The sequence below is a fragment of the Oncorhynchus keta genome, chromosome 10 (assembly GCF_023373465.1).
Source record: "Oncorhynchus keta strain PuntledgeMale-10-30-2019 chromosome 10, Oket_V2, whole genome shotgun sequence".
Lineage (NCBI taxonomy): Eukaryota > Metazoa > Chordata > Actinopteri > Salmoniformes > Salmonidae > Oncorhynchus > Oncorhynchus keta.
Genome location: NC_068430.1, coordinates 2267501 through 2294281, shown reverse-complemented (window position 1 = coordinate 2294281; position 26781 = coordinate 2267501). Strand labels below are relative to the sequence as shown.

At 34.6% G+C, this 26781-nt stretch overlaps 1 pseudogene; it reads right to left on the bottom strand.

The window, feature by feature from the left end:
• LOC118389597 (homeodomain-interacting protein kinase 1-like) overlaps positions 1-26781 on the bottom strand; it is a 48311-nt pseudogene that overhangs the window by 9999 nt on the left and 11531 nt on the right.

The following is a 26781-nucleotide window of genomic DNA, read 5'->3' as shown; positions in this document are numbered from 1 at the left end:
GTCAAGATGTCAACATATCAACCGATTAGTTCACATCTACAGACCGTCTATATATCGATGCACATAAAGCAGAGGCCCAGCTGTGATTGGATGGGAGACCAGACACACCTGGCGGGGTGGAACTTCCTCTCGTCCTCCTCGTCCGAGTGGATGGTGATGACGCTGACCGCCGGGCTGGGCGTGTCCGAGATGATGATTTGGCTGAGAGAGAACCGCGCTGCAGATGGGCGGAGTCAGCACGGCGTTGGTGAGTCGGGATACGCCAGACACACCCCTGGACAAACATTCCCAATCTGGCCTTCATACCAACATGGCCACCTAATCATCTCCAGTTCACCATTGGCTCATTCATCAACCCCTCTCCCCTGTAACTATTCCCCCGGTCGTTGTCTAATCATTCCTCCTCTCCCCTGTAACTATTCCCCAGGTCGTTGTCTAATCATTCCTCCTCTCCCCTGTAACTATTCCCCAGGTCGTTGTCTAATCATTCCTCCTCTCCCCTGTAACTATTCCCCAGGTCGTTGTCTAATCATTCCTCCTCTCCCCTGTAACTATTCCCCAGGTCGTTGTCTAATCATTCCTCCTCTCCCCTGTAACTATTCCCCAGGTCGTTGTCTAATCATTCTCTCCCCTGTAACTATTCCCCAGGTCGTTGTCTAATCATTCTCTCCCCTGTAACTATTCCCCAGGTCGTTGTCTAATCATTCCTCCTCTCCCCTGTAACTATTCCCCCGGTCGTTGTCTAATCATTCCTCCTCTCCCCTGTAACTATTCCCCAGGTCGTTGTCTAATCATTCCTCCTCTCCCCTGTAACTATTCCCCAGGTCGTTGTCTAATCATTCCTCCTCTCCCCTGTAACTATTCCCCAGGTCGTTGTCTAATCATTCCTCCTCTCCCCTGTAACTATTCCCCAGGTCGTTGTCTAATCATTCCTCCTCTCCCCTGTAACTATTCCCCAGGTCGTTGTCTAATCATTCCTCCTCTCCCCTGTAACTATTCCCCAGGTCGTTGTCTAATCATTCCTCCTCTCCCCTGTAACTATTCCCCAGGTCGTTGTCTAATCATTCCTCCTCTCCCCTGTAACTATTCCCCAGGTAGTCGCTGTAAATGAAGATGTGTTCTCAGGCAACTTTCCTGGTTAAAATAACAGTTACCGTAAAATTCCCGGACTATAAGCCGCTACTTTATTCCCTTTATTCGCTTTGAACCTCGCGGTTTATACAACGACGCGGCTAATTTATGGATTTTTCCCGCTTTCACAAGATTCACGCCGCCGAAAAAACAGAGCACCGTCACATAATGTGAAGTTAAATCGAGCTCAAACTTCCCATCATTCTAATTACGGTTTTGTCACCCTCATCATGGCAAAGACACGGAGAAATGTATATGATGCAGCTTTCAAGTTGAAGGCGATCGATCTGGCTGTTGGAAAAGGAAATGAGTCGATGATAAGACGTTGGAAACAGCAGCGTGAGGAACTGACTCAGTGCAAAAAGACAACAAAAGCTTTCAGAGGGAAGAAAAGCAGATGGCCCAAAGTATTTGCAGCCACTCGAAATCAGTGTAAATCGTGCATTTAAGGTGGCGCTCCTTGTTCAGTGGGAGGCTTGGATGTGGGGGTGGGGTCCTGGTATCTCTCTCAGCAACCTTTACCACAGTGGGGGGGTCCTGGTATCTCTCTCAGCAACCTTTATCACAGTCGGGGGGTCCTGGTATCTCTCTCAGCAACCTTTACCACAGTCGGGGGGTCCTGGTATCTCTCTCAGCAACCTTTATCACAGTGTGTGGGGGGGGTCCTGGTATCTCTCTCAGCAACATTTACCACAGTGGGGGGGTCCTGGTATCTCTCTCAGCAACCTTTATCACAGTTGGGTGGGGGTCCTGGTATCTCTCTCAGCAACATTTACCACAGTGGGGGGGGTCCTGGTATCTCTCTCAGCAACATTTACCACAGTGGGGGTCTCCTGGTATCTCTCTTTCAACTCCGACACCGAAGGAGATGACTTCAGTGGTTTCAGTGCACAGGAGGAGGAAGATAGTGACCAATGACTTTCTTGGTAGGCTACTGTTTACTGCTATATTTTTACATTTTTGTTACAAGCCGTGTTTCGTTAAAGCCTATTTATTTTTGTTACAAGCCGTGTTTCGTTTAAAGGCTGTGTAAAGTTCATTTGTTTCAATGTACCGGTAGGCACCTGCGGCTTATAGACATGTGCGGCTTATTTAAGTACAAAATACATATTTTTTTAAGTTTTCTTTTTTAATAATTCAGTGGGTGCGGTTTATATTCCGGTAATAGTCCAGAAATTACAGTAAATAAAAAATAAAAATAAATAGTTACACACCTTTACTATTCCTGATTTTCAAGAGCAAGGACATTCAGTCAGGAAGCAAAAAACATTTGTGGAGCCACTGAAAACCTAACTTTTCCAGCTATTACTAGTTATTACACGTTACTAGTTGATGGGCCTAACCAGCTTCTACACTGAACAAAAAATGTAAACACAACATGTAAAAGTGCTGAAAGAAAACATCACAGAAATGTTCAACACTCACAAAAAAGCTTATTTCTCTCAAATGTTGTGCACAAATTTGTTTACATCCCTGTTAGGGAGTGTTTCCCCCTGACAGGTGTGGCATATCAAGAAGCTGATTAAACAGCATGATCATTACACAGGTGCACCTTGTGCTGGGGACAATAAATGGCCACTCTAAAATGTGCAGTTTTGTCACATAATGCCACAGATGTCTCAAGTATTAAGAGAGTGTTGCAAATGGCATGCTGACTGCAAGAATGTCCAGCTGTTGCCAGAGAATTTGATGTTAATTTCTCTACCATAAGCCGCCTCCAACATCATTTAAAGAATTTGTCAGTACGTCCAACCGGCCTCACAACCGCAGACCACGTGTAACCACGCCAGCCAAGGACCTCCACATCTGGCATCTTCACCTGCGGGATCGTTTGAGACCAGCTGATGAAACTGAGGAGTATTTCTGTCTGTAATAAAGCCCTTATTGTGGGGAATACTGATTCTGATTGGGTGAGCCGATGACCTCTCGACCCACCAATGGCTGCACCCCTGCCCAGTCATGTGAAATCCATAGATTAGGGCCAAATGTATTTATTTAAATTGACCGATTTCCTTATATGAATTGTAACTCAGTAAAATCGTTGAAATTGTTGCGTGTTGGTTTATATTTTTTAGTTCAGTGTAAATCACTGAAGAGAAACTGTCTGAGGTCTGGGAGAAACTGTAAGAGGTCTGTCAGAGGACTGGGAGAGGAGAAACTGGCTGAGGTCTGGGAGAAACTGTAAGAGGTCTGTCAGAGGACTGGGAGAGGAGAAACTGGCTGAGGTCTGGGAGAAACTGTAAGAGGTCTGTCAGAGGACTGGGAGAGGAGCATAAGAAACTGTCAGAGAAGTCTGACAGAGGTCTGGGAGAGGAGAAACTGTCTGAGGTCTGGGAGAAACTGTAAGAGGTCTGTCAGAGGACTGGGAGAGGAGAAACTGGCTGAGGTCTGGGAGAAACTGTAAGAGGTCTGTCAGAGGACTGGGAGAGGAGAAACTGTCAGAGAAGTCTGACAGAGGTCTGGGAGAGGAGAAACTGTCTGAGGTCTGGGAGAAACTGTAAGAGGTCTGACAGAGGTCTAGGAGAGGAGAACCTGTCAGAGGTCTGGGGAGGTCTAGGAGAGGAGAAACTGTCAGAGGTCTAGGAGAGGAGAACCTATCTGAGGTCTGACAGAGGTCTAGGAGAGGAGAACCTGCAGCATGATGGTCCTTCTGTAGCTCAGTTGGTAGAGCATGGCGCTTGTAACGCCAGGGTAGTGGGTTCGATTCCCGGGACCACCCATACGTAGAATGTATGCACACATGACTGTAAGTCACTTTGGATAAAAGCGTCTGCTAAATGGCATATATATTATATTATATTTCATATATTATGATGAGCCTAAAGGGTCAGGCTTGAAGCGGCGGCAGCGGGTGGAATTCTATTCAAGCGGAGCGATCGGCGGGGCTCATGTACGCCGCCGAAAAAATCAGCTCAGACAAAATGCTGCTTCCTGTCTGGAAAGCCCTTAACTCTCAAAGGGTATTCTGTTCTGAGCCACTGAGGCTGGAGTTTGAGACCCAGCTGGAAGCCAGACCAGGCAGGAAAGAGAACACACACACACACACACACACACACACACACACACACGCGCGCGCGCGCACACACACACACACACACACACACACACACACACACGTACCTGTGTGAGCAGCTGCAGTGGCTGTGTTGATTGGTTCTGGTTCACTATGGGGACTGAACTATCCATCCTCACTGGGAAACTCGAACTCTTATTGGACGACTGGAGCCCTGCAGACAGAGGAACAGCCAATCAGTAATCACCAACACAATAGAGGCTGACACGGGAACAGGACTCCTGTGGGTCTTGCGGGATTCTGGCATGAATGGGACTGAAGTTCTCGAATCAAGCTAGGGACCGGACAGAATGGGATTGTTAGGTCTCTCTTTATGTAGTGTTGTGTTTTCTCTCTTCTCGTGATGTGTGTTTTGTCCTATATTTATATTTAATTTATTTTTATTTTTAATCCCAGGCCCTGTCCCCGCAGGAGGCCTTTGGTAGGCCGTCATTGTAAATACGATTTTGTTCTTAACTGACTTGCCTAGTTAAATAAAAGGTTACATTTTTCATGAAATGGGTTTGGAAGAACTTGACTAGCCAGTACAGAGCCCTGACCTCAACCCCATCAAACACCTTTTGAGATGAATTGGAACGCTGACTGGGAGCCAGGCCTAATCTCCCAACATCAGTACCCAACCTTACTAATACTCTTGTCACTGAGTGGTAACAAGTCCCGCAGCAATGTTCCAAGATCTAGTGGAAAACCTTTCTTGGACAGTGATGGCTGTTATAGCAGCAAAGGGGGGACCAACTCCATATTAATACCCATGATTTTGCAAAGAGATGTTCGACGAGCAGGTGTAATATAATATAATTTTTTTCATGTAGTGTATGCAATGTGTGGAGCACAGCAAACAAATAATTGTGTGTAGGCCTGATATAGTTTACTTAATAAAAATCAATAAAATATTTTTGACTGTTTAAGCGTTAGGCTTTGCATATCTGTCATACATTATTGTTTTCATTTTCATTCTTTTTTATTAAATTACCCATCAAGTCAGCCAATTTAAAAGGTCTGAATACTTGTTTTGCTCGTTAAGTCTTAATTGTAAAGGTTTGTTTTAAATTACCTTAAGACCAAAATATGCACCTTTAGAGATTTCACACGTAAGGCTGTCACTCATCGTTATGCTACAACCCTGTTCGTAAAGTGCGTGGGGAACCGGGTAGGGAGGACTGGGGGCCAGAGAAGAGGGGTTCTGGGAAAGGGGGCGGGGGGGGTGGTTTACAGAGTTTCTTCTGAGTGGGGAGCAGATTCACTGCGTAGGGTAGGCCTGCTTTTTATTTGACCTTACATGGGCTTATTAACACAACATTATTTTTTTTAAATGGCATTTTATGAAAACAATGGTAAATTCTCTCATTTAAAAAGGCCTTAATATTCCTATCAAGCGTTCCAGCTGTCTTGATGTCCGAGCAAGAAATCATATTGATATAGCAACGCTCCAAGAAACACACCTGCTCTATAAGGACTCATATAGAATAGAGAACACACCTACTCCATAAGGACTCATATAGAATAGAGAACACACCTGCTCTATAAGGACTCATATAGAATAGAGAACACACCTGCTCTATAAGGACTCATATAGAATAGAGAACACACCTGCTCTATAAGGACTCATATAGAATAGAGAACACACCTGCTCTATAAGGACTCATATAGAATAGAGAACACACCTGCTCTATAAGGACTCATATAGAATAGAGAACACACCTGCTCTATAAGGACTCATATAGAATAGAGAACACACCTGCTCTATCAGGACTCACATAGAATAGAGAACACACCTGCTCTATCAGGACTCATATAGAATAGAGAACACACCTGCTCTATAAGGACTCATATAGAATAGAGAACACACCTGCTCTATAAGGACTCATTTAGAATAGAGAACACACCTGCTCTATCAGGACTCATATAGAATAGAGAACACACCTACTTTATAAGGACTCATATAGAATAGAGAACACACCTGCTCTATCAGGACTCATATAGAATAGAGAACACACCTACTTTATAAGGACTCATATAGAATAGAGAACACACCTGCTCTATCAGGACTCATATAGAATAGAGAACACACCTGCTCTATAAGGACTCATATAGAATAGAGAACACACCTGCTCTATCAGGACACATATAGAATAGAGAACACACCTGCTCTATCAGGACACATATAGAATAGAGAACACACCTGCTCTATCAGGACTCATATAGAATAGAGAACACACCTGCTCTATAAGGACACATATATAGAATAGAGAACACACCTGCTCTATCAGGACACATATAGAATAGAGAACACACCTGCTCTATCAGGACTCACATAGAATAGAGAACACACCTGCTCTATCAGGACTCATATAGAATAGAGAACACACCTGCTCTATAAGGACACATATATAGAATAGAGAACACACCTGCTCTATCAGGACACATATAGAATAGAGAACACACCTGCTCTATCAGGACTCACATAGAATAGAGAACACACCTGCTCTATCAGGACTCATATAGAATAGAGAACACACCTGCTCTATAAGGACACATATATATAATAGAGAACACACCTGCTCTATCAGGACTCATATAGAATAGAGAACACACCTACTCTATAAGGACTCATATAGAATAGAGAACACACCTGCTCTATCAGGACTCATATAGAATAGAGAACACACCTGCTCCATAAGGACTCATATAGAATAGAGAACACACCTGCTCTATCAGGACTCATATAGAATAGAGAACACACCTGCTCTATAAGGACACATATAGAATAGAGAACACACCTGCTCTATAAGGACTCATATAGAATAGAGAACACACCTGCTCTATAAGGACACATATAGAATAGAGAACACACCTGCTCTATAAGGACACATATAGAATAGAGAACACACCTGCTCTATAAGGACTCATATAGAATAGAGAACACACCTGCTCTATAAGGACTCATATAGAATAGAGAACACACCTGCTCTATAAGGACTCACATAGAATAGAGAACACACCTGCTCTATAAGGACTCATATAGAATAGAGAACACACCTGCTCTATAAGGACACATATATAATAGAGAACACACCTGCTCTATCAGGACACATATAGAATAGAGAACACACCTGCTCTATAAGGACTCATATAGAATAGAGAACACACCTGCTCTATAAGGACACATATAGAATAGAGAACACACCTGCTCTATCAGGACTCATATAGAATAGAGAACACACCTGCTCTATAAGGACTCATATAGAATAGAGAACACCTGCTCTATAAGGACTCATATAGAATAGAGAACACCTGCTCTATAAGGACTCATATAGAATAGAGAACACACCTGCTCCATAAGGACATATATAGAATAGAGAACACCTGCTCTATAAGGACTCATATAGAATAGAGAACACACCTGCTCTATAAGGACTCATATAGAATAGAGAACACACCTGCTCTATAAGGACTCATATAGAATAGAGAACACCTGCTCTATAAGGACTCATATAGAATAGAGAACACACCTGCTCTATAAGGACTCATATAGAATAGATAACACACCTGCTCTATAAGGACTCATATAGAATAGAGAACACACCTGCTCTATAAGGACTCATATAGAATAGAGAACACACCTGCTCTATAAGGACTCATATAGAATAGAGAACACACCTGCTCTATAAGGACACATATAGAATAGAGAACACACCTGCTCTATCAGGACACATATAGAATAGAGAACACGCCTGCTCTATCAGGACACATATAGAATAGAGAACACACCTGCTCTATCAGGACTCACATAGAATAGAGAACACACCTGCTCTATAAGGACTCATATAGAATAGAGAACTCACCTGCTCTATAAGGACTCATTTAGAATAGAGAACACACCTGCTCTATCAGGACTCATATAGAATAGAGAACACACCTGCTCTATAAGGACTCATTTAGAATAGAGAACACACCTGCTCTATAAGGACTCATATAGAATAGAGAACACACCTGCTCTATAAGTACTCATATAGAATAGAGAACACCTGCTCTATAAGGACTCATATAGAATAGAGAACACACCTGCTCTATAAGGACTCATATAGAATAGAGAACACACCTGCTCTATAAGGACATATATAGAATAGAGAACACACCTGCTCTATAAGGACACATATATATAATAGAGAACACACCTGCTCTATAAGGACTCATATAGAATAGAGAACACACCTGCTCTATCAGGACACATATAGAATAGAGAACACACCTGCTCTATAAGGACTCATATAGAATAGAGAACACACCTGCTCTATAAGGACTCATATAGAATAGAGAACACACCTGCTCTATAAGGACTCATATAGAATAGAGAACACACCTGCTCCATAAGGACTCATATAGAATAGAGAACACACCTGCTCTATAAGGACTCATATAGAATAGAGAACACCTGCTCTATAAGGACTCATATAGAATAGAGAACACACCTGCTCTATAAGGACTCATATAGAATAGAGAACACACCTGCTCTATAAGGACTCATTTAGAATAGAGAACACACCTGCTCCATAAGGACTCATATAGAATAGAGAACACCTGCTCTATAAGGACTCATATAGAATAGAGAACACACCTGCTCTATAAGGACTCATATAGAATAGAGAACACACCTGCTCTATCAGGACTCATATAGAATAGAGAACACACCTGCTCTATAAGGACTCATATAGAATAGAGAACACACCTGCTCTATCAGGACTCATATAGAATAGAGAACACACCTGCTCTATAAGGACTCATATAGAATAGAGAACACAACTGCTCTATAAGGACTCATTTAGAATAGAGAACACACCTGCTCCATAAGGACTCATATAGAATAGAGAACACCTGCTCTATAAGGACTCATATAGAATAGAGAACACACCTGCTCTATAAGGACTCATATAGAATAGAGAACACACCTGCTCTATCAGGACTCATATAGAATAGAGAACACACCTGCTCTATAAGGACTCATATAGAATAGAGAACACACCTGCTCTATAAGGACTCATATAGAATAGAGAACACACCTGCTCTATAAGGACTCATATAGAATAGAGAACACACCTGCTCTATAAGGACTCATATAGAATAGAGAACACACCTGCTCTATAAGGACTCATATAGAATAGAGAACACACCTGCTCTATAAGGACTCATTTAGAATAGAGAACACACCTGCTCTACAAGGACTCATTTAGAATAGAGAACACACCTGCTCTATAAGGACTCATATAGAATAGAGAACACACCTGCTCTATAAGGACACATATAGAATAGAGAACACACCTGCTCTATAAGGACTCATATAGAATAGAGAACACACCTGCTCTATAAGGACACATATAGAATAGAGAACACACCTGCTCTATCAGGACACGTATAGAATAGAGAACACACCTGCTCTATAAGGACTCATATAGAATAGAGAACACACCTGCTCTATAAGGACTCATATAGAATAGAGAACACACCTGCTCCATAAGGACACCCCACCCCCATCACCCCCCCAAAAACATCAGCCCCCAATGTATCCATATATATCCATAATGTATCTATAATGTATCTATAATGTATCCATAATGTATCTATAGTGTATCTATAATGTATCTATAATGTATCTATAATGTATCTATAATATATCTATAATGTATCTATAATGTATCTATAATGTATCTATAATGTATCTATAATGTATCTATAATATATCTATAATGTATCTATAATGTATCTATAATGTATCTATAATGTATCTATAATGTATCTATAATGTATCTATAATGTATCTATAATGTATCTATAGTGTATCCCATAATGTATCTATAATGTATCTATAATGTATCCATAATGTATCTATAGTGTATCTATAATGTATCTAGAATGTATCTAGAATGTATCTATAGTGTATCTATAATGTATCTATAGTGTATCTATAATGTATCTATAATGTATCTATAATATATCTATAATGTATCTATAATGTATCTATAATGTATCCATAGTGTATCTATAATGTATCCATAATGTATCCATAATGTATCCATAATGTATCTATAGTGTATCTATAATGTATCCATAATGTATCTATAATGTATCTATAGTGTATCTATAATGTATCCATAATGTATCCATAATGTATCCATAATGTATCTATAGTGTATCCATAATGTATCTATAATGTATCTATAGTGTATCTATAGTGTATCTATAATGTATCCATAATGTATCCATAGTGTATATATAATGTATATATAATGTATCTATAATGTATCTATAATGTATCCATAATGAATCTATAATGTATCCATAATGTATCCATAATGTATCCATAATGAATCTATAATGTATCCATAATGTATCCACAATGTATCTAGAGTGTATCTATAATGTATCCATAATGTATCTATAATGTATCTATAATGTATCCATAATGTATCTATAGTGTATCTATAATGTATCTATAATGTATCCATAATGTATCCACAATGTATCTAGAGTGTATCTATAATGTATCCATAATGTATCTATAATGTATCTATAATGTATCCATAATGTATCTATAGTGTATCTATAATGTATCTATAATGTATCCATAATGTATCCATAATGTATCTATAATGTATCTATAATGTATCCATAATGTATCTATAGTGTATCTATAATGTATCTATAATGTATCCATAATGTATCTATAGTGTATCTATAATATATCTATAATGTATCTATAATGTATCTATAATGTATCTATAATGTATCCATAATGTATCTATAGTGTATCTATAATGTATCTATAATGTATCCATAATGTATCTATAGTGTATCTATAATATATCTATAATGTATCTATAATATATCTATAGTGTATCTATAATATATCTATAATGTATCTATAGTGTATCCATAATGTATCTATAATGTATCTATAGTGTATCTATAGTGTATCTATAATGTATCTATAATGTATCTATAATGTATCTATAATGTATCTATAATGTATCTATAGTGTATCCATAATGTATCTATAATGTATCTATAGTGTATCTATAGTGTATCTATAATGTATCCATAATGTATCCATAGTGTATATATAATGTATATATAATGTATCTATAATGTATCTATAATGTATCCATAATGAATCTATAATGTATCCATAATGTATCCATAATGTATCCATAATGAATCTATAATGTATCCATAATGTATCCACAATGTATCTAGAGTGTATCTATAATGTATCCATAATGTATCTATAATGTATCTATAATGTATCCATAATGTATCTATAATGTATCTATAGTGTATCCATAATGTATCCATAGTGTATCTATAATGTATATATAATGTATCCATAATGTATCCATAATGTATCCATAATGAATCTATAATGTATCCATAATGTATCCACAATGTATCTAGAGTGTATCTATAATGTATCCATAATGTATCTATAATGTATCCATAATGTATCTATAGTGTATCCATAATGTATCTATAATGTATCTATAATGTATCCCATCATGTATTTATAATGTATCTATAATGTATCTATAATGTATCTATAATGTATCTATAATATATCCATAATGTATCTATGATGTATCCATAATGTATCTATAATGTATCTGTAAAATATCTATAATGTATCTATAATGTATCTATAATATATCCATAATGTATCTATAGTGTATCTATAATGTATCCATAATGTATCCATAATGTATCTATGATGTATCCATAATGTATCTATAATGTATCTATAATGTATCTATAATGTATCTATAATGTATCTATAATGTATCCATAATGTATCTATGATGTATCCATAATGTATCTATGATGTATATATAATGTATCTATAATGTATATATAATGTATCCATAATGTATCCATAATGTATCCATAATGTATCTATAATGTATCTATAGTGTATCCATAATGTATCCATAATGTATCCATAATGTATCTATAATGTATCTATGATGTATCCATAGTGTATCTATAATGTATATATAATGTATCCATAATGTATCCATAATGTATCCATAATGTATCTATAATGTATCTATAGTGTATCCATAATGTATCCATAATGTATCTATAATGTATCTCATAATGTATCTATAATGTATCTATAATGTATCTATAGTGTATCCATAATGTATCTATAATGTATCTCATAATGTATCTATAATGTATCTATAATATATCTATAATGTATCTATAGTGTATCTATAATGTATCTATAATATATCTATAATGTATCTATAATGTATCTATAATGTATCTATAATATATCCATAATGTATCTATAATGTATCTATAATGTATCCATAATGTATCTATAATGTATCTATAATGTATCCATAATGTATCTATAATGTATCTATAATGTATCTATAATGTATCTATAATGTATCTATAATGTATCCATAATGTATCTATAATGTATCTATAATGTATCCCATAATGTATCTATAATATATCCATAATGTATCCATAATGTATCTATAATGTATCCCATAGTGTATCTATAGTGTATCCATAGTGTATCTATAATGTATCCATAATGTATCTATAATGTATCCATAATGTATCTATAATGTATCCCATAATGTATCTATAATGTATCTATAATGTATCCCATAATGTATCTATAATATATCCATAATGTATCTATAATGTATCTATAATGTATCCATAATGTATCTATAATGTATCCATAATGTATCCATAGTGTATCTATAATGTATCCATAATGTATCTATAATGTATCTATAATGTATCTATAATGTATCTATAATGTATCTATAATGTATCTATAGTGTATCTATAATGTATCCATAATGTATCTATAATGTATCTATAATGTATCTATAATGTATCTATAATGTATCTATAATGTATCTATAATGTATCTATAATGTATCTATAATGTATCCCATAATGTATCTATAATGTATCTATAATGTATCTATAATGTATCTATAATGTATCTATAATGTATCTATAATGTATCTATAATGTATCTATAATGTATCTATAATATATCTATAATGTATCTATAATGTATCTATAATGTATCTATAATGTATCCCATAATGTATCTATAATGTATCTATAATGTATCTATAGTGTATCTATAATGTATCTATAATGTATCTAGAATGTATCTATAGTGTATCTATAATGTATCCATAATGTATCTATAATGTATCTATAATGTATCTATAGTGTATCTATAATGTATCCCATAATGTATCTATAATGTATCCATAATGTATCTATAGTGTATCTATAATGTATCCATAATGTATCTATAGTGTATCTATAATGTATCTATAATGTATCCATAATGTATCTATAATGTATCCATAATGTATCTATAGTGTATCTATAATGTATCTATAATGTATCTATAGTGTATCTATAATGTATCCATAATGTATCTATAGTGTATCTATAATGTATCCATAATGTATCTATAGTGTATCTATAATGTATCCATAATGTATCTATAGTGTATCTATAATGTATCCATAATGTATCTATAGTGTATCTATAATGTATCCCATAATGTATCTATAGTGTATCTATAATGTATCTATAGTGTATCTATAATGTATCTATAGTGTATCTATAGTGTATCCATAATGTATCTATAGTGTATCTATAATGTATCCATAATGTATCTATAGTGTATCTATAGTGTATCTATAGTGTATCCATAATGTATCTATAGTGTATCTATAATGTATCTATAATGTATCTATAGTGTATCTATAATGTATCCATAATGTATCTATAATGTATCTATAATGTATCTATAATGTATCTATAATGTATCTATAATGTATCCCATAATGTATCCATAATGTATCTATAATGTATCTATAATGTATCTATAATGTATCTATAGTGTATCTATAATGTATCCATAATGTATCTATAATGTATCTATAGTGTATCTATAGTGTATCCATAATGTATCTATAATGTATCTATAATGTATCCCATAATGTATCTATAGTGTATCTATAATGTATCTATAGTGTATCTATAATGTATCTATAGTGTATCTATAGTGTATCCATAATGTATCTATAGTGTATCTATAATGTATCCATAATGTATCTATAGTGTATCTATAGTGTATCTATAGTGTATCCATAATGTATCTATAGTGTATCTATAATGTATCTATAATGTATCTATAGTGTATCTATAATGTATCCATAATGTATCTATAATGTATCTATAATGTATCTATAATGTATCTATAATGTATCTATAATGTATCCCATAATGTATCTATAGTGTATCTATAATGTATCTATAATGTATCTATAATGTATCTATAGTGTATCTATAATGTATCCATAATGTATCCCATAATGTATCTATAATGTATCTATAATGTATCCATAATGTATCCCATAATGTATCTATAGTGTATCTATAATGTATCTATAATGTATCTATAATGTATCTATAGTGTATCTATAATGTATCCATAATGTATCCCATAATGTATCTATAGTGTATCTATAATGTATCTATAATGTATCCATAGTGTATCTATAATGTATCTATAATGTATCTATAATGTATCTATAGTGTATCTATAATGTATCCTATAATGTATCTATAGTGTATCTATAATATATCCATAATGTATCTATAATGTATCCATAATGTATCTATAATGTATCTATAGTGTATCTATAATGTATCCATAATGTATCCATAATGTATCCATAATGTATCTATAATGTATCTATAATGTATCTATAGTGTATCTATAATGTATCTATAATGTATCCATAATGTATCCCATAATGTATCTATAGTGTATCTATAATGTATCCATAATGTATCCATAATGTATCTATAGTGTATCTATAATGTATCTATAGTGTATCTATAATGTATCCCATAATGTATCTATAGTGTATCTATAATGTATCCATAATGTATCCATAATGTATCCATAATGTATCTATAATGTATCTATAATGTATCCATAATGTATCCATAATGTATCTATAATGTATCCATAATGTATCCATAATGTATCTATAGTGTATCTATAATGTATCTATAGTGTATCTATAATGTATCTATAATGTATCCATAATGTATCCATAATGTATCTATAATATATCCATAATGTATCCATAATGTATCCATAATGTATCTATAATGTATCCATAATGTATCCCATAATGTATCTATAGTGTATCTATAATGTATCCATAATGTATCCATAATGTATCCATAATGTATCTATAATGTATCTATAATGTATCTATAGTGTATCTATAATGTATCTATAATGTATCCATAATGTATCCCATAATGTATCTATAGTGTATCTATAATGTATCCATAATGTATCCATAATGTATCTATAGTGTATCTATAATGTATCTATAGTGTATCTATAATGTATCTATAGTGTATCTATAATGTATCTATAATGTATCCATAATGTATCCATAATGTATCTATAATGTATCTATAATGTATCTATAATGTATCTATAATGTATCTATAATGTATCCATAATGTATCTATAATGTATCTATAATGTATCTATAATGTATCTATAATGTATCCATAATGTATCTATAATGTATCTATAATGTATCTATAATGTATCTATAGTGTATCTATAATGTATCCATAGTGTATCTATAATGTATCTATAATGTATCTATAATGTATCTATAATGTATCTATAGTGTATCTATAATGTATCTATAGTGTATCTATAGTGTATCTATAATGTATCTATAGTGTATCCATAATGTATCTATAATGTATCTATAGTGTATCTATAATGTATCTATAATGTATCTATAGTGTATCTATAATGTATCTATAATGTATCTATAGTGTATCTATAATGTATCCCATAATATATCTATAATGTATCTATAATGTATCCATAGTGTATCTATAATGTATCCATAGTGTATCTATAATGTATCTATAGTGTATCTATAGTGTATCTATAGTGTATCTATAGTGTATCTATAGTGTATCTATAGTGTATCTATAGTGTATCTATAGTGTATCTATAATGTATCCTATAATATATCTATAATGTATCTATAATGTATCCATAGTGTATCTATAATGTATCCATAGTGTATCTATAATGTATCTATAATGTATCTATAGTGTATCTATAGTGTATCTATAGTGTATCTATAGTGTATCTATAGTGTATCTATAGTGTATCTATAATGTATCTATAATGTATCTATAATGTATCTATAGTGTATCTATAATGTATCTATAGTGTATCTATAATATATCTATAGTGTATCTATAATGTATCTATAATGTATCCATAGTGTATCTATAATGTATCCCATAATGTATCTATAATGTATCTATAATGTATCTATAATGTATCTATAATGTATCTATAATGTATCCATAATGTATCTATAATGTATCTATAATGTATCTATAATATATCTATAATGTATCTATAATGTATCTATAATGTATCTATAATGTATCTATAGTGTATCTATAATGTATCTATAATGTATCTAGAATGTATCTATAATGTATCTATAATGTATCTATAATGTATCTATAATGTATCTATAATGTATCCATAATGTATCTATAATGTATCTATAATGTATCTATAATGTATCTATAATGTATCCATAGTGTATCCATAATGTATCTATAATGTATCTATAATGTATCTATAGTGTATCTATAATGTATCCATAGTGTATCCATAATGTATCTATAGTGTATCTATAATGTATCTATAATGTATCTATAATGTATCTATAATGTATCTATAATGTATCTATAATGTATCCCATAATGTATCTATAATGTATCTATAGTGTATCTATAATGTATCTATAATGTATCTAGAATGTATCTATGTATCTATAATGTATCCATAATGTATCTATAATGTATCTATAATGTATCTATAATGTATCTATAATGTATCTATAATGTATCTATAATGTATCTATAGTGTATCCCATAATGTATCTATAATGTATCTATAATGTATCTATAGTGTATCTATAATGTATCTATAGTGTATCCATAATGTATCTATAATATATCCATAATGTATCTATAGTGTATCTATAATGTATCTATAATGTATCTATAATGTATCCATAATGTATCTATAATGTATCTATAATATATCCATAATGTATCTATAGTGTATCTATAATGTATCTATAGTGTATCTATAATGTATCTATAGTGTATCCATAATGTATCTATAGTATCTATAATGTATCTATAATATATCCATAATGTATCTATAATGTATCTATAATGTATCCATAATGTATCTATAATGTATCTATAATGTATCCCATAATGTATCTATAGTGTATCTATAATGTATCTATAGTGTATCTATAATGTATCTATAGTGTATCTATAATGTATCCTATAATATATCTATAGTGTATCTATAGTGTATCTATAATGTATCTATAGTGTATCTATAATGTATCCATAATGTATCTATAGTGTATCTATAATGTATCTATAGTGTATCTATAATGTATCTATAGTGTATCTATAATGTATCCCATAATATATCTATAATGTATCTATAGTGTATCTATAATGTATCTATAGTGTATCTATAATGTATCTATAGTGTATCCCATAATGTATCCCATAATATATCTATAATGTATCTATAATGTATCTATAATGTATCTATAGTGTATCTATAATGTATCCATAGTGTATCCATAATGTATCTATAGTGTATCTATAATGTATCTATAATGTATCTATAATGTATCTATAATGTATCTATAATGTATCCATAGTGTATCCATAATGTATCTATAGTGTATCCATAATGTATCTATAATGTATCTATAGTGTATCTATAATGTATCTATAATGTATCTATAATGTATCTATAGTGTATCCATAATGTATCTATAATATATCTATAGTGTATCTATAATGTATCTATAATGTATCTATAATGTATCTATAATGTATCCATAATGTATCTATAATGTATCTATAATGTATCTATAATGTATCTATAATGTATCTAGAATGTATCTATAGTGTATCTATAATGTATCTATAGTGTATCCATAATGTATCTATAGTGTATCTATAATGTATCTATAATATATCCATAATGTATCTATAATGTATCTATAATGTATCCATAATGTATCTATAATGTATCTATAATGTATCTATAATGTATCTATAATGTATCTATAATGTATCTATAATGTATCTATAATGTATCTATAATGTATCTATAATGTATCTATAATGTATCTATAATGTATCTATAATATATCTATAATGTATCTATAATGTATCTATAATATATCTATAATGTATCTATAATGTATCTATAATGTATCTATAATGTATCTATAATGTATCCATAATGTATCTATAATGTATCTATAATGTATCTATAATGTATCCATAATGTATCTATAATGTATCTATAATGTATCTATAATGTATCTATAATGTATCTATAATGTATCCATAATATATCTATAATGTATCTATAATGTATCTATAATGTATCTATAATGTATCCATAGTGTATCTATAATGTATCTATAATGTATCTATAATGTATCTATAATGTATCCATAATGTATCTATAATGTATCTATAATGTATCTATAATGTATCCCATAATGTATCTATATGTATCTATAATGTATCCATAGTGTATCTATAATGTATCCATAGTGTATCTATAATGTATCTATAATGTATCTATAGTGTATCTATAATGTATCTATAGTGTATCTATAATGTATCTATAGTGTATCTATAATGTATCTATAATGTATCTATAGTGTATCTATAATGTATCCATAGTGTATCTATAATGTATCTATAATGTATCTAGAATGTATCTAGAATGTATCTATAATGTATCCATAGTGTATCTATAATGTATCTATAATGTATCCATAATGTATCTATAATGTATCCATAGTGTATCTATAATGTATCTATAATGTATCTAGAATGTATCTATAGTGTATCTATAATGTATCTATAATGTATCCATAATGTATCCATAATGTATCTATAATGTATCTATAATGTATCCCATAATGTATCTATAATGTATCTATAATGTATCTATAATGTATCTAGAATGTATCTATAGTGTATCTATAATGTATCTATAATGTATCTAGAATGTATCTATAGTGTATCTATAATGTATCTATAATATATCTATAATGTATCTAGAATGTATCTATAGTGTATCTATAATGTATCTATAGTGTATCTATAATGTATCTATAGTGTATCTATAATGTATCTAGAATATATCTATAATGTATCTATAATGTATCTATAATGTATCCATAGTGTATCTATAATGTATCTATAATGTATCTATAATGTATCTATAATGTATCTATAATGTATCTAGAATGTATCTATAGTGTATCTATAATGTATCTATAATGTATCTATAATGTATCTATAATGTATCTAGAATGTATCTATAGTGTATCTATAATGTATCTATAGTGTATCTATAATGTATCTATAGTGTATCTATAATGTATCTATAATATATCTATAATGTATCTATAATGTATCTATAATGTATCCATAGTGTATCTATAATGTATCCATAATGTATCCATAATGTATCCATAATGTATCTATAGTGTATCTATAATGTATCCATAATGTATCTATAATGTATCTATAGTGTATCTATAATGTATCCATAATGTATCCATAATGTATCCATAATGTATCTATAGTGTATCCATAATGTATCTATAATGTATCTATAGTGTATCTATAGTGTATCTATAATGTATCCATAATGTATCCATAGTGTATATATAATGTATATATAATGTATCTATAATGTATCTATAATGTATCCATAATGAATCTATAATGTATCATAATGTATCCATAATGTATCCATAATGAATCTATAATGTATCCATAATGTATCCACAATGTATCTAGAGTGTATCTATAATGTATCCATAATGTATCTATAATGTATCTATAATGTATCTATAATGTATCTATAGTGTATCTATAATGTATCTATAATGTATCTATAATGTATCCATAATGTATCTATAATGCATCTATAATGTATCTATAATGTATCTATAATGTATCTATAATGTATCTATAATGTATCCATAATGTATCCATAATGTATCCATAATGTATCTATAATGTATCTATAATCTATCTATAATGTATCCATAATGTATCTATAATGTATCTATAATGTATCCATAATGTATCCATAATGAATCTATAATGTATCCATAATGTATCCATAATGTATCCATAATGAATCTATAATGTATCCATAATGTATCCACAATGTATCCATAATGTATCTATAGTGTATCCATAATGTATCTATAATGTATCTATAGTGTATCTATAGTGTATCTATAATGTATCCATAATGTATCCATAGTGTATATATAATGTATATATAATGTATCTATAATGTATCTATAATGTATCCATAATGAATCTATAATGTATCCATAATGTATCCATAATGTATCCATAATGAATCTATAATGTATCCATAATGTATCCACAATGTATCTAGAGTGTATCTATAATGTATCCATAATGTATCTATAATGTATCTATAATATATCTATAATGTATCTATAATGTGTCTATAATATATCTATAATGTATCTATAATGTATCTATAATGTATCCATAGTGTATCCATAATGTATGTATAATGTATCTATAATGTATCTATAATGTATCTATAATGTATCCATAATGTATCTATAATGTATCCATAATGTATCCATAATGTATCTATAATGTATCTATAATGTATCCATAATGTATCCATAATGTATCTATAATGTATCTATAATGTATCTATAATGTATCTATAATGTATCCATAATGTATCTATAATGTATCTATAATGTATCTATAATGTATCCATAATGTATCTATAATGTATCTATAATGTATCTATAATGTATCTATAATGTATCTATAATGTATCTATAATGTATCTATAATGTATCCCATAGTGTATCTATAATGTATCTATAATGTATCCATAATGTATCTATAATGTATCTATAGTGTATCTATAATGTATCTATAGTGTATCTATAATGTATCTATAATGTATCTATAGTGTATCTATAATGTATCTATAATGTATCTATAATATATCCATAATGTATCTATAGTGTATCTATAATGTATCTATAATGTATCCCATAATGCAAGAATATGTCCTTTATTAATGTGTTCATATCATCCTACTTTTTATTATTTTTATTAACTTAACAGCATACTGAATTAACTGAAATCCAACTGGTGATTGGGACAGGCATGAATGCCATTCTGGACATGCGGGACATACCTAATAAGATCAACTACAATCTACAGGCAACCAAGGGTCTCTCTCCAACATATACTCTCTGATTACAACCTCATTTTGATGCCTGGCAGGCTCATAACGCTAAAGCAAAAAGAGTACACTTTCTACTCAAACAGGCACGAAACACTATATGCCAGTTCTCTATTTTCTTTGATCAAGAAAAAGCCTTTCTGATCATGTTCTCTACTGTCAGCTTCATGTTTCAGAATCTCCTAAAAGAGCCACACAAAAAAATTCAGTTGATGATCCTCAGATTTTAGGGGACGCCATTAAAGGTTGTATGAAAAAACAACAATGCAACTGCATTTGCATCTGGGCTAAATAAATCACAATTAAAAGAACATATGACAACTGGAAAGGTTGTTAACGACAATAACAACTGGTTGTGATGGTGTTCTTCCTGATGTTTATTCCGCAACCAATTAGGTCCAGTGTTACTTGAAATGATTAACGCAGCAGTTCACAAAGGTTCATTTTGGAAGGGATATGAATACAGCACTAATTTAGCTTTTAATTTAAAAAAAGGTTAAGGACGCCACCCTCTCACTATCACCCCGTATCTCTGATAAACACATATTAAACTATTTTGGGAGAAAATATAACACATAGACAAACGCATAAGATGTATAGAATAGCTGAACACTAAAAACAGACTACATGAAGGGAAGGTGACACATAGGTGCCAGGATAGCTGGACATACCAAGGCCAGAGGGATATAACAAAGGAGGGGGTCAGTCAAATGACTAACTGATGACCAATAGACATAGTTCGCATATTTTTAGGACGTAGAGATGCAGAAGGAATGACAGAGGAGACACATAGTCTGCTGATCCTAGATAATACACAAACAAAAGAATGCATTTAGCTAAGTGCAGGAACAAAGCAAGGGTCTTGTCATCATTATAATCTGACAGAAAGCAGGTATGGGCGTTATTGAGCTGAACAAGCAGGATGCACGGATTGGAATGTAACTTCATTTGCATGTGGGATGGGCTCATATGCAATATGTGGATAAATACTGGAGCCAGGGCTCTGGAAAAGGTGTGTGTTCCGCGGACCACTCCGGCTTGCTATACTGTTGAGAGAGCCAGGGCTCTGGAAAAGGTGTGTGTTCCGCGGACCACTCTGGCTTGCTATACTGTTGAGAGAGCCAGGGCTCTGAAAAAGGTGTGTGTTCCGCGGACCACTCCGGCTTGCTATACTGTTGAGAGAGCCAGGGCTCTGGAAAAGGTGTGTGTTCCGCGGACCACTCCGGCTTGTTATACTGTTGAGAGAGCCAGGGCTCTGGAAAAGGTGTGTGTTCCGCGGACCACTCCCGGCTTGTTATACTGTTGAGAGAGCCAGGGCTCTGGAAAAGGTGTGTGTTCCGCGGACCACTCCGGCTTGTTATACTGTTGAGAGAGCCACGGCTCTGGAAAAGGTGTGTGTTCCGCGGACCACTCCGGCTTGTTATACTGTTGAGAGAGCCAGGGCTCTGGAAAAGGTGTGTGTTCCGCGGACCACTCCGGCTTGTTATACTGTTGAGAGAGCCAGGGCTCTGGAAAGGTGTGTGTTCCGCGGACCACTCCGGCTTGTTATACTGTTGAGAGAGCCAGGGCTCTGGAAAAGGTGTGTGTTCCGCGGACCACTCCGGCTTGCTATACTGTTGAGAGAGCCAGGGCTCTGGAAAAGGTGTGTGTTCCGCGGACCACTCCGGCTTGTTATACTGTTGAGAGAGCCAGGGCTCTGGAAAAGGTGTGTGTTCCGCGGACCACTCCGGCTTGTTATACTGTTGAGAGAGCCAGGGCTCTGGAAAAGGTGTGTGTTCCGCGGACCACTCCGGCTTGTTATACTGTTGAGAGAGCCAGGGCTCTGGAAAAGGTGTGTGTTCCGCGGACCACTCCGGCTTGCTATACTGTTGAGAGAGCCAGGGCTCTGGAAAAGGTGTGTGTTCCGCGGACCACTCCGGCTTGCTATACTGTTGAGAGAGCCAGGGCTCTGGAAAAGGTGTGTGTTCCGCGGACCACTCCGGCTTGCTATACTGTTGAGAGAGCCAGGGCTCTGGAAAAGGTGTGTGTTCCGCGGACCACTCCGGCTTGCTATACTGTTGAGAGAGCCAGGGCTCTGGAAAAGGTGTGTGTTCCGCGGACCACTCCGGCTTGTTATACTGTTGTATTAAAGCCTGATTGATTTCACATGTTCTGGTATGCGTTGTATTTGATCCGATTTTCCACCACACTATTTACTTAAAAAGGTTAAGGACGCCACCCGCTCACTATCTATCGCCCCGTATCTCTGATAAACACATATTAAACTATTTTATAAAAGTCTTACTTACCCAGACTGGTACATCTGGACCAAAGTTAGTAACAAAAAAAAAGGATTCTCCTCAGATAATCTCCGTCGTCTATTACATCTGACATGCTTCATCAGAATCTAAAGGTCCTTGGGCAGTTCTCTCTCTCAACACAGAAAAAGCTTTTGATAGACTAGAACGGTCATATCTTTGGATCATATGGGTTTTGGCTCCAATTGAATTAATATGATTAATATGATATACGCCAATCCCTCAGCCATAGTAATAACAGGCAACACCGGCTCTGTTCCGTACAGAATAACAAGTAACAGGCAAGGAGAGCACCTAGCCCAGGCAACTCTACAATTTTAATATGAAATTGGCCCCAACTCCCAACTGTTCGCTGCGTCCCCTAAATCAGGTAGGAACACATTCCTTCATATGATGTGGGATGTTTAACTGCCCTGCAGTGAAACGCTTCTCCGACAAAGTTATAACATTCATTTTTAAGTTAATGAATGGAAATATTAAAATGCGTTGTATCGACTGTTACTTATAGATGGTAGCTCCTTGAATCTCTCAATCAATCAGAGATGATTACTACTGGCAGGCAGAACTACCGCTAATAAATATGTTGACTCTGAGATGACAGTTACTATTAGAAGTTAAAACATTAGAATTAGACAGCCTTGTCTTATTCCAGGGGCGCCAGCGTAGCCTAGTGGTTAGAGCGTTGGACTAGTAACCGGAAGGTTGCGAGTTCAAACCCCAGAAGCTGACAAGGTACAAATCTGTCGTTCTGCCCCTGAACAGGCAGTTAACCCACTGTTCCCAGGCCGTCATTGAAAATAAGAATATGTTCTTAACTGACTTGCCTGGTTAAATAAAGGTAAACATTTTTTAAAAATTACAAATTAATTAGACAGCCTCGACATGAATTAGACATATTCCACATGAATTAGACAGTCTCGACATATTCCACATGAATTAGACAGCCTCGACTTATTCCACATGAATTAGACAGCCTCTACTTATTCCACATGAATTAGACAGCCTCGACTTATTCCACATGAATTAGACAGCCTCGACTTATTCCACATGAATTAGACAGCCTCGACTTATTCCACATGAATTAGACAGCCTCGACATATTCCACATGAATTAGACAGCTTCGACATATTCCACATGAATTAGACAGCCTCGACATATTCCACATGAATTAGACAGCCTCAATTTATACCACATGGATTAGACAGCCTCGACTTATTCCACATGGATTAGAGTTGCACCCCTTCTGAAAAAACCTACACTCAATCCCTCCGATGTCAACAACTACAGACCAGTATCCCTTCTTTCTTTTCTCTCCAAAACTCTTGAACGTGCCGTCCTTGGCCAGCTCTCCCGCTATCTCTCTCTGAATGACCTTCTTGATCCAAATCAGTCAGGTTTCAAGACTAGTCATTCAACTGAGACTGCTCTTCTCTGTATCACGGAGGCGCTCCGCACCGCTAAAGCTAACTCTCTCTCCTCTGCTCTCATCCTTCTAGACCTATCGGCTGCCTTCGATACTGTGAACCATCAGATCCTCCCTCTCCACCCTCTCCGAGTTGGGCATCTCCGGGCGCGGCCCACGCTTGGATTGCGTCCTACCTGACAGGTCGGCTCCTACCAGGTGGCGTGGCGAGAATCTGTCTCCTCACCACGCGCTCTCACCACTGGTGTCCCCAGGGCTCTGTTCTAGGCCCTCTCCTATTCTCGCTATACACCAAGTCACTTGGCTCTGTCATAACCTCACATGGTCTCTCCTATCATTGCTATGCAGACGACACACAATTAATCTTCTCCTTTCCCCCTTCTGATGACCAGGTGGCGACCGCATCTCTGCATGTCTGGCAGACATATCAGTGTGGATGACGGATCACCACCTCAAGCTGAACCTCGGCAAGACGGAGCTGCTCTTCCTCCCGGGGGGAAGGACTGCCCGTTCCATGATCTCGCCATCACGGTTGACAACTCCATTGTGTCCTCCTCCCAGAGCGCTAAGAACCTTGGCGTGATCCTGGACAACACCCTGTCGTTCTCAACTAACATCAAGGCGGTGGCCCGTTCCCTGTAGGTTCATGCTCTACAACATCCGCAGAGTACGACCCTGCCTCACACAGGAAGCGGCGCAGGTCCTAATCCAGGCACTTGTCATCTCCCGTCTGGATTACTGCAACCGCTGTTGGCTGGGCTCCCTGCCTGTGCCATTAAACCCTACAACTCATCCAGAACGCCGCAGCCCGTCTGGTGTTCAACCTTCCCAAGTTCTCTCACGTCACCCCGCTCCTCCGCTCTCTCCACTGGCTTCCAGTTGAAGCTCGCATCCGCTACAAGACCATGGTGCTTGCCTACGGAGCTGTGAGGGGAACGGCACCTCAGTACCTCCAGGCTCTGATCAGGCCCTACACCCAAACAAGGGCTCTGCGTTCATCCACCTCTGGCCTGCTCGCCTCCCTACCACTGAGGAAGTACAGTTCCCGTTCAGCCCAGTCAAAACTGTTCGCTCTCTGGCTCCCAATGGTGGAACACACTCCCTCACGACGCCAGGACAGCGGAGTCAATCACCACCTTCCGGAGACACCTGAAACCCCACCTCTTTAAGGAATACCTAGGATAGGATAAGTAATCCTTCTCACCCCCTTTAAGATTTAGATGCACTATTGTAAAGTGACTATTCTACTGGATGTCATAAGGTGAATGCACCAATTTGTAAGTCGCTCTGGATAAGAGCGTCTGCTAAATGACTTAAATGTAAATGTAAATGTAAATGTTAG